Source organism: Acinonyx jubatus, chromosome B2, assembly GCF_027475565.1.
Source record: "Acinonyx jubatus isolate Ajub_Pintada_27869175 chromosome B2, VMU_Ajub_asm_v1.0, whole genome shotgun sequence".
NCBI lineage: Eukaryota > Metazoa > Chordata > Mammalia > Carnivora > Felidae > Acinonyx > Acinonyx jubatus.
In genome coordinates this window covers 14,357,112-14,363,250 of record NC_069385.1, presented here as the reverse complement: position 1 = coordinate 14,363,250, position 6,139 = coordinate 14,357,112, and the positions used below count along the sequence as shown (strand labels likewise).

At 38.9% G+C, this 6,139-nt stretch overlaps 1 non-coding gene across 1 annotated transcript; it reads left to right on the top strand.

Annotated features, from left to right (window-relative positions):
- The first annotated feature begins 5,330 nt into the window (after window positions 1-5,330).
- On the top strand, window positions 5,331-5,460 carry LOC113598980 (small nucleolar RNA SNORA70). The gene has a single exon (XR_003419734.1). It is a non-coding gene; the product is annotated as a small nucleolar RNA SNORA70 (small nucleolar RNA).
- Window positions 5,461-6,139: the final 679 nt, after the last annotated feature.

Genomic DNA, 6,139 nt, shown 5'->3' with positions numbered 1-6,139 from the left:
TATGGCAGTTTTTAAACCTTGTGTTGTTGAATGGTTGATGATAGAAATTAGAACCAGTAAATGAAGAAAGATGTTTTCAAAATGACTTCAGTCAGGGGCCCAGGAAGAAATAGCCAGCACACTTAAAAGACTGAATGGAAAAGAATTTTAATGAAATGACTATTTACAGAAATGTGGGCAGAGGATGGTATTAAACCAGCAATAAAAGGAAGCCCTTACTAACCCAAGGCCCAGAGACATGGATAAGAGGCTGACAGAATCTTGACCACGGAGTAACTCAGCTGCTATCAAAACCATGAGGCAGGGAGGAGGATGGGGGTTAAATATCCAGGTCCCACTGTCCTCCTACCCTCTGATCCCCTGCCTTTATCTACTGATGGCTGAAGATGATGGGATACCAGAAGGCAAGGTAGCCCAATGAAGCAGAATTAAGAGGTGAGCCTCCCAGGACAGAGATTGGCAGAGAAGATCTGAGAGGGCAAATGGAAGTATTGTCTCCAGTTGGGCTCCTGGGAAACAGATTCCCGCAAACAGATAGGAGTGTGGGCCAAATAGGAAGGTACTCTCGAAGGAACTGTGATTGGACAGAGCAAAACTTGAGCTGTAATGCAGCGGCAACAAATGCCCCAGCTGATTCCTGCAAGTGTCTGCTGCTGAGACAGGTCTTTGGAGATGTCCTGAATTGGGACAAGTGGCCTGGGCTTTTGTTCTCAGCTTTACCAATCTTTGGATGCTGTCTGCCCCTGAGGAGAGGGCATCGAGGCATCTCCCTTCAGCCAGGGGCAGTTCTCAGGTAGAGAGTCCTCAGGCTAGGAGCCCTCTGGCAGTCAACACAGGTGGCCTCTAAGGAGCGAGGACCCAATCCTGAAGGGGGGACCCACGTGGTCATAACAGAGTCTACTATAAGCATCTCCTGGAAAAAAGCAATTCAGAAAAGTAGCTATTTGGGGCACTAGGGAGTTGAATATCCTGATTATTAAAAAAATGTTGTAAATAATTACTTGTAAAAATAATTTTAATTGTTTTTTAATCATTTTAACTCTACGAAACACCTTGAGAAAACATTATCTTAGTTTCAGTTAAACTGCATCAACGCTGACTCATTTTTCTGTGAAGCTGGACTTCTGAGGATTTACCGATAACTTCAAAACAAAACCTGTCAACCGATGAAAGACAAAATTGCAAAATAAAATGGGTGCATTTATTTGGGGTCTTAGGGATTGCAATCCCTAAGGTTAGATTGAAATTGAGTGTGCTCCTGAGAGGAAAAGAGGTTAGAGTTTTTAAAAGGAAAGAGGGGATTTACATAAATTGCTTTTTCCCCCTTTTTAATGGTTAATTTATTGATTTTGAGAGAAAGAGAGAGGGAGCAGGGGAGGGGCAGGGACAGAGATAGAGAGAGAATCCCAAGCAGCCTCTGCACTGATAGCAGAACACGGGGCTCGATCTCAGGAACCGTAACATCATGACATGAGCAGAAATCGTGAATTGAATGGTTAACCGACTGAGCCAACCAGGTGCCCCTAAATTGTTGTGAACAAGATCGGATTGGTGCTGGTATAGCTATATTTACACTAACCTATATGTGATTGATTGCTAGGGCTAGTGACAGGCGGAAAGTCCATTTATGTCCAGTTTAACACATAACAGAAGCCTGAGTGCAGCAAAAATTTTGAGAATTTAACACAGAAGATGTACATAAGCCTCACTTCCTCAATGTCCTCCTGGCTGTTTTAAATAATCCTCTTAGCAATGCTTACTCCATTTTATTCTATTACCAAACCTAATCAGGAACAGACATCCAACCTCATGAGGATTCTTTTTCCAGGAGGCAGAGCTATGCCCTCTCACTACCACCCCCCATTTCTATCTTTATTTCTTTTTTATTTTTATTTTTTCAAAAATTGTTTTAGACACTACAACTCCCAGTCCATGACCTGGGCAGAACACAACGTGACTGCAGTAACACCGTGCTCCTTGGAATGTATACGTCAACAAGTTACAAAGGTGAAAGGAGAGGTAAACACATAGGGAAATAAAATAACCAAATGCTTTACCCTTAAAAAAATAAAACCGTCAGGACTGGAGCTGATTCTCTAGAGCAGTACAGTGACCCAAAAGGAAAGGCATATATCAGATTAGTCACAGTAGATGAAAATCTACTGAAAAGTCAAAAGTCTAGGGCACTGGGTGGCTCAGTCGGTTAAGCATCCAACTTTGGCTCAGGTCATGATTGCAGCTTGTGAGTTCCTGAGTTTGGGCTCCAAGTCGGGCTCTGTGCTGACGGCTCAAAGCCTGGAGCCTTCAGATTGTCTCCCTCTCCTTCTGCCCCTCCCCCACTCATGCTCCCACGCTCGCTCACGCGCTCTCTCTCCCTCTCTCAAAAAATTAACATTAAAAAAATTTTTTTAAAAACAAAGTCTTCTTCAATTTGCATAATCAACCTGCAATTCTGGTACAGATCTGAGTAAGAAGCTGGACCCCTCAGGTGGTGGCGAGAAAACCAAGGACATTTCTCACACATTATTTAAAAGCTGAGCAAAAGCACGAGTCAGATCTGAGTGCTGTAGACACAAAGGTCTTGCCTCATGACGTTTCCTAAAAACACAGGGAAAAGTATCTCTAAAAACAGTTTTCAGAAAGAACCAGGGGAATGTTTTCAAAAAGATTTCCTTGGTAAGCTCAAGAATGATGCATTGAGACAGAAGCAGAAAATCAAAAATAGTGTGAGATCAAGTAAAAAATGACTGACGTCAGAAGAGAATTAAAGAAAATCCAAACTGTAAGAGAAGAAGTAAAGCTGTAATGTTTGCCACTGACCCTGCAAAACCAGTGACCAGGAAAACAAACAAATTTGCTCTTTAAGAACATAAAGAAAAGGGGGCAAAAACTGATGAAAGAGACAGTGACAGATGGAATGGAAATACTAAGGATGGAAATATTGGCTAAGGAAACCCAAGAATACTAAAAACATCAATAATCACCTAAATAATAAAGGCAAATTTATCTAAATTAAAAAAAAAAGAGTCTGCAAATAAAACATATGGGGTATGCAGAAGCTTGTCACGGAGGTGGCCTTATATTTATTTCCGTCACTCTTGCTACAAGTCACAGAAAAGAAAGATAGAGAAAATGTAAGGAATGTTGAGCATCTAGACCTCTCAATGAACAGGAAGATTTATTTACATACACATAATAGTTTTTAAGATTTAAGTAGTTTTTTAAGATTTTAAGTAGATTTTAAGATTCTTCCTGAATTGGAAACCAGTTCAGTGAATTTTTAGCACTGTAACATTTAGAAAGTTTATCTCTGGAGACTTGTGGTTTCCATTCTGACATGTAAAGAGCTTGGAGGTCATCACTCTCCTCCCACAAGGAAACTGGGGATGAAAACAAATGCTTAAAAAAACAAAACAAAACAAAACAAAACAAAACAAAAAACCCTCCTCTTAGATTCATGAGAGAATTGAGGTCACAGGGATGGCCACTGCCGTGACAATTTGAGGGAGATGAACAAAGAGAATCACCTAGAGTATCACCTGCTGCACGAGCTAATAGCAGGAGCTCTAAACCACAGTGGAGGGATTGCTGGAGGGTCAGAGTCGATGACCTTGAGAGCTAAAAGCTCTGGTGGCTTGTCTTAAGAGGGTCTCCACCCTTTCATGAGTTTTGCCTCCTGGGGCTCCACCAGATTTTCCTTGTGAAAATTGGAAGAAAACCCCCTGTACTTCCAGCAGGGGGAAGAAGAAAAGTAACCATCTTGGAATATGCCCAGAGCATTCTGTTTTCCTTAACAAAGATGTGTCCTCCGGGGAAACTATTTTACCAGAGCCTAACCAACATGGGGGAGGGGAAGTGCCCAAGCCTGGTACTTTCCAGCCTTCCTGTCTCACTTGAGGGGTAGGAAGAAGGAAAACAACTCTTGATTTCAGCTCAGGTCATGATCCTAGGGTCACAGGATCAAGCCCCGTGTCGGGCTCTGTGCTGAGCATGGAGCCTGCTTAAGGTTCTCTTTCTCTCTCCTTCAGTCCCTCTCCCCAACTCACTCTCTCTATATAAAACTAAAAAAATAAAAGTAAATAAAAAAAAAGACTTAAAAAAATATGGTGTGGGTTTCTCCAGGTATATAAGGGTTCTTTAAGGATGCTCAGAAGAGTTTTATAGATTTTTTCAAATACATTTTATAATTAAACAGAGAATTCTCTAGTAAGACTTCATTCTATAAATCATATATAGTTATATAAATGTAGATAAATTACTATAGATTATAGATACATAGATATATCTACTTATATATTATATTTAGGTATATATGAAAAGAATCACTTATTTGCATCTGTTTACAACTTACTTATGTTGATTAGGTTTTTTTCTCTTACTTAAACTTTTGAAAATTTGACTCATATCTCCAAAAATTCTATTTTGTTATTTCTGCATCCATGATATCTTGGGTTTTTTGTTTGTGTTTGTTTTATTTTGTGTCTTCCTTTTCCTTTTTTAGTCAACATCTGTTATTTTCTGCCTTGCACCTATCCCTTCTGAAAACACATTACTCCTTCATGTATCTTATAGAAAATTCTTCTTTCACTGTAATTTCTTCATTCAAAGAGGAGATGTTACATTGCAACAGAACCCATACCACAGACGGTAGCTGATCAACCCAGAGTTATTGAAGAGGTGTCTGCAAAAATTTTCATTCTTGGCTTACTTTCTCTGACACTAGTGTCAATGAATTATGCAACATTTTTCCAGAATTATGTGCATATCAAATAGAAGTTATTTCTCCTGAAGAACATCAGAAAATGTACAGGGCATTTCTATGACTATAGGCAGCCCACAGTCCATAGTAAATGGGCTCAATTTGGAATTTTACAGATAAAAGATATTAACTAACCTTAAAAACTGCTCTAAAACTTTTGTATATAAAATCTTGGACATGTATTTCAGTGAATTTGTTTTAGATGGTTTCTAGTCCAGACATCTTTCTTCCCAACTGGATTATACCTGCCTTGAATGAGGAATTAGAACACCACTGCACAAGGCTCTCAGTGGCTTTAAAAAAAATGACATACTTTCTTTGTTAAATTATAATTATATTTTGAATTTGAATGCTTTAATATATTAAAAGGAATAATTTGCATTTTCTAAATGAAAGAATATTATGATATTATCTGATGCATCACAATTCTCAATAGTTTAAAAAGATAAATAATTCATCATAACATTAAAAAAATAAGGTTAGAACTCAGAAAAAGAATTTTTAAAGTATAGCAGTAGTGTGTTTACTACTAAGTCAAGAACTTAAAGATAAGCTATTAAGAATATATGATCTGCAGCCAATTAAACTGTGCTCTTTCCCCATGGGGGCCCAGTGTGCAATGGTTGCAAACAGCAGCCTCCTTGGTAGTGTATGCAGTCTATTGATTGTCTGGGTTGCCCTAAGGGACCTTGGAAACAGCCCTTTCCAGTGGACATTGATGTTTGACCTCATGCTATCTCCAATCTAGGCTCCAGACAGGTACATGGGGTGCCTTTGGAAAGCCCCAGGACACAATGGCCAGGGTCCACATTGACCAAGCATCATGTCCATCTGTACCAAGTTGCAGAACAAGGAGCATGTGATTGACACCCTACACAGGGCCAAATTCAAGTTCCGTGGCCACCAGATGATCCACATTTCCAAGAAGTAGGGCTTTACTAAGTTTAATGCAAATGAATTTGAAGACATGGTGGCTGAAAAGCAGCTCATCCCAGATGGCTGTGGGATCAAATACATCCCTAATCATGGCCCCTTGGATGAATAGAGCAGTCTCTGAACTGATGAGAACCTCAGCATGAGGTTCATGCTTGTTAAATTATTAACATGCTATTCATGCTTACCAATAAATCCTACTTTCTGGCAATATATATATATATATATATATATATATATATATATATGAATCAAGACCATTGAAAAGAAATGATCTAGACTTCCTTACATATGAATGTGTACTTGATAAATGCTTATTATCATAATAAAACCATTCAACACTGAGTAAATGTTTACTCCAAAAATTTTATGGAAAATTATTCCTTGAAGTTTTGTAACATTTGTACGAACTATTTTGATTAGTTGCTAAATAATATATACAACCAA